The sequence below is a fragment of the Passer montanus genome, unplaced genomic scaffold, assembly GCF_014805655.1.
Source record: "Passer montanus isolate IOZ18808 unplaced genomic scaffold, ASM1480565v1 scaffold65, whole genome shotgun sequence".
NCBI classification, from domain to species: domain Eukaryota; kingdom Metazoa; phylum Chordata; class Aves; order Passeriformes; family Passeridae; genus Passer; species Passer montanus.
Window position 1 is genome coordinate 3,592,388 of NW_024371593.1, and position 4,418 is coordinate 3,596,805.

The following is a 4,418-nucleotide window of genomic DNA, read 5'->3' on the forward strand; positions in this document are numbered from 1 at the left end:
GAGGGCCGGAGTGGGGAGGAAAACTAAGGAAGGGGGGAGAAAAAAAAAAAGCGGCGATAGTGATAAAAAATAATTCCAAGTGGGGGGAGGAAAAAAAATGGCGGATTAAAATCCAAGATGGCGGCGCCGAGGGGCGAGCGGCGCAGGGGGGAGGCGGCGGGGAGAGCCGCCTGGAGATCCCTCCGCCGCGCCCCGCGAGAAAGAGTCCCCCGGGCTCCCCCGCAGAGACCCCGCGGGGTGGCGGCGCGGACCGGCCGCCGCTTCCTCGTCCTTCTCCTCTTTCCCTGCGGGGAGCCCTTGTTCCGCCGCCCTGCCGAGCCAGGCGAGCGCCGCGCTGGCCGCCGCGCCCCGAAGTTTCTTCTTGTTCCTCCCGGCGGAGCCCGCGACCTCCTCGCCCCGTCCGGGGAGACGCCGAGTGCCCCTGCGCTCCCGGCGGCGGAGGGACACCGCGGACACCCGCCGCCGCGCACTCCCGCCGCCGCGGAAGGATACACCGCTCGCAGGGAAACACAGCCCGCCCCCAGCCGCGCCGCTCCCCGCCGCCGCCTCCTCCCGCCGCCGCTTCACCGCGAGCGGCGCAGGAGCAGTCGGGGCAGCGCGTCCGGCCGCGGAGCGGGGACGGCGGCGGCCGCGGGGCCCATGACCGCCCGGCGCGGCGGAGGGATCCCGCCGAGGGAGGGGAACGAGGCCCGGGCCGCCCCGCACGGCCGTGTGTGCGGGAAGAAGTCCCGCTCCGGGATCCCTCCGCGCGGAGCTGCCCTTTAAACGCGGGGGACTCCCCGCCGCGGGGCGCGCACCGGCACGGAGCCGGGATGCGTCTCCTTGTGGCGCCTCGGGGGGGTCCCCTGCCGTGCTGGTCTCGGGGGTCCGGGACGCGGCAGTTCCCCCTGCCCTGCCCGAGAGGGGAGTGGGACCGCAAACTTAGCTCTTCCGGCACCTGCTTCCCCCCCCCCCCCCCCCCCCCCGACAGCGGCATTTAAAAATGGCCCCCGCGGGCTGGGACGGCACCTCCCTGCCTGCCTTGCCCTCCCCGGGGCAGCGCCGGGGGCCGGCAGCGGGGCCGGCAGCGGGCGGTGGCCGCGGCCCTCAGGGAGCGGAGGCGGCGGGAGCGCCCCCCGGCGGCGGGGCGCGGCCGTGCCCCCCGCCCGAACAAAGGCGGCGGCGCCGCTGTCGCGACAGCGGGGCGGGAGGGAGCGCTGCGATAGCGCCCGGGGCAGGACCGGGCTGAGCTACACGCGCTTGAGGGGGAAAAAGGCTTGCTAGTGCGGCAGCTGTTGAGCGGCGCTACATTGGCGGGGCGCGGAAAGCTCGGAGCCAGCGTTTTCCTTCTGGAAGTTCAGGAATTCTGTGGTGTGCGTGATGTTCCGTGCTGCATATTTTGTATTTTGTTGTCCAATAAGTATGTGGCAGTACAAAGTATTCTCGAATAGGCGCTTTATTTTTGTAAGTTTCCCAAGGCTTTTCGAATGTTTGCACTCGTTCTAAGGCAACCAGAAACGTCTGTGGAAGAGGGAAAGCTTTTCCGTGTAACACCTATCCTGTCAGCAACTACTCACCCAGAATACCAAATTCTCGGCTTTATGCATAGTAGGATGCTAAAGGTTTTCAACTCAACATAATTTTGCATGTGACTTTGTTTAATTTTGCTTTAATAACACCAGTGAGACGATATTTGGAAATGCCATGTGTCTCAACAAGCCAAATTGCTAGGCAAATTGATTTTACTCTAATTTGATAACAAGAAATTGCCTCTGAAGCTGAGATTTTGCCTGCCCAGTTGCTAAACCAGGTTAACATGGACTTTTACAAGTGAATTATAAACGTCTAAAATATTTAATTCAAACCAGAACGGACTGTCAGCAGCATTGCAAGCAGTGGCACTGTGATAACATTAGTAACAACGTGTGTATATTGCTTTGTAGTGCACCTGGTTGCTCTGCAGGTTTATAGGAATGGCTACAGTCCTCTTGGAAGGTTGGATATTGTTAGGAATATTGGATTAGATTGCCAGGATATTGGAAGATGCTGGCTTCAGTCTTTACAGCAACAAGAGTTTTCCATAGCTCTGGCAATGGCTGGTGAATCCTTAGTGTGGTTGAACACAGCACACAGAAAAACTCCTATTTACATCCTCTCCAGCAGGTGATCTGGTGACAAAGCTCTGGCTACATCTGAAAGGACAGTTTTGGTTTTGTTTTGTTTTGTTTGTTTTTTTTTTTTTCCCCAGAATGAATTTATCTGAGACTTGTTTCTTCTGGTAAAAATTACAGAAGTTTAATGACAAAATAATCACAATTTCCAATTCAATTACAGTTTGTTATTTTTCTGCATTGTAGAGTTTTTGCATTGTAGGCCTTTGATTCAATAGAACAAAATACTGTCTTTGAAAATAAGAAAGCTGGGTGGTCAAACCATGGTCAAATTATGATAGGATGCTTCAAGAACAAGTTTACTATGTTAAATGTGCCTTTTGGGTTTTTGTTGTTGTTGGGTTTGGTTTGTTTGGAGGTTTTTGTGTTTGGGGGTTTTTTTGTTTTGTGTTTGTTTGGATGTTTTGTTTTGCGTTTTTTTGGAAACCAACAGATACATGGCAACTATCTCCCACTAAATGTAATTTGGGTAATTTATTACATTTTGTATATTTGTGTAGAATTCAGTTTAGAAACTGTTTAGGTTAGTTCCAACATTGGTTTTACTTTCTAAGTTAATGTTACACATCAGCCTAGACCCTCACTAGAACATGAAAAAAGTCTCAGGAAACAAACCTCTGTTGTTTCTACTTAGTTATCAAAGAATGGGAATGATGGAATCATTCATTAAAGATGTAAAAATTTCAGTCACATGTTACTCAATATATCTGTGTTGACTTTGTGACTTCTGGAGATTTTTTTTCTGGTACTATTAAACCAAAAGATCTTCAGCATGTACCTACATAAGTTTCAGTGTGCATTGGCAAGCATCAGGAGATTTAAATTCCCAAAGCAGTCTTCCTAAATTGTTAGTTATAAAAAAATTTGCTTTTTGCAGATTTTCTAGATGTTCCCACTTTGGGAATAGTTTTTACATTTTCAGCATCCTATAAATGCTATGACAGCACAGCTCTAATATTGTAAATGTTTTTGGTCATCCAGTTTTTTCTGGAAATTTGTAGTTGCTAAAATATTAACATGATGAGTGGTTTTGTACAAGCCATATTGTTTAAGAAGCAAAAGGTGAACTTGAGACTTGTTGCATGTAGAAGCTGCTGCTGCACTGATCTCTGGGGCTTTGTGTGGGCCCATGGCTGCAGGGTCAGAATCCAGCCCTGAGCCTCCCTCTTCCAAACCACCCTGCAACAAAACCTCACCATTGATATGAAGCCAAATCCAGCTTAGGCTGAAAAAGATACAGCTCTAGCTGAGCAAATGGTGTTCTGTGCCTGTGTGCCCACTCTGACTTTATTTGCAAATCTGATTTACAGGCTGTGGCAGTTTGGAGAACTGCAAACATACAGCCATGATTGAAAAGTCCATCACCTGCTTGACAGTTGTACTCTGCCATGCAGGTGTTGGGGTTTTATTTCTGACTTTTATTCTGCAGCTTTACAGAGACCCAGCATCAGCAGCTGTGGCACAGACATCTGGGAGTGTTCCTGTGCCAGTGTCAAAGCCAAGTTGTCAGGTATGTTCTGGCTCTTTAGCACGCCTGCCAGGCTCTAAGGCACCCTCATGCCATAAAAGTTTTAAAGCACACCATGACTTGTGCTATGTCTTATGTAAAGCTTGTGTTGGAATTCTAAACTGGAAATATTGTGCCCAAATCCTTACCATCAGTTCTGACAGTCCAGGAGCCCAGCAGTATCACCGAGTGGAGGTGAAGCATGCAGAAGCAGAGAGTGTTACAAGGAGGAGCCAAAGGAAATCCTCAGGTGTAACAAGCCTGATCTTTCATTTGTGGTGGTTTTTTTAATATTCTGTGCAGGGCAAGGAGTTGCTCTGTAGCCATCACTTTGACTACTGGGAAGAAGTGATGTGCAAAGAGGTAACAGGTTTCACATTGCAAATAACACTCTTCTGTTGGCATGGTCACGCTGAGAATTTGTTTCCTTTGTGTGCTGGGTGAGTAAATACCTTCCTGTGGTAGCTGTGAGAGGATCAGCCCCTTCCCTCTGTGCAGGAGCAGGGTGTTAAGCAGCAGCCCCTGTGCCTTACCTGAGGTGCTGGCAGCTAGGCCCAGGCCATCGAGGTGTGACCACCTCTGGCTGATGTCACAAGTTGGTTTTGACTGACAGTCACAAACCCAAAGCTGGATATCACAAGTTATTATACTTAGGAAGAAAATAAAAGATGTTTCCTGCCAAAGTCTTATTAATTTATCAAAAATGTACGTATTCTTAGTAGCAGATGGTCAATAATAGATGATAGATGGCCTCCTCTGTG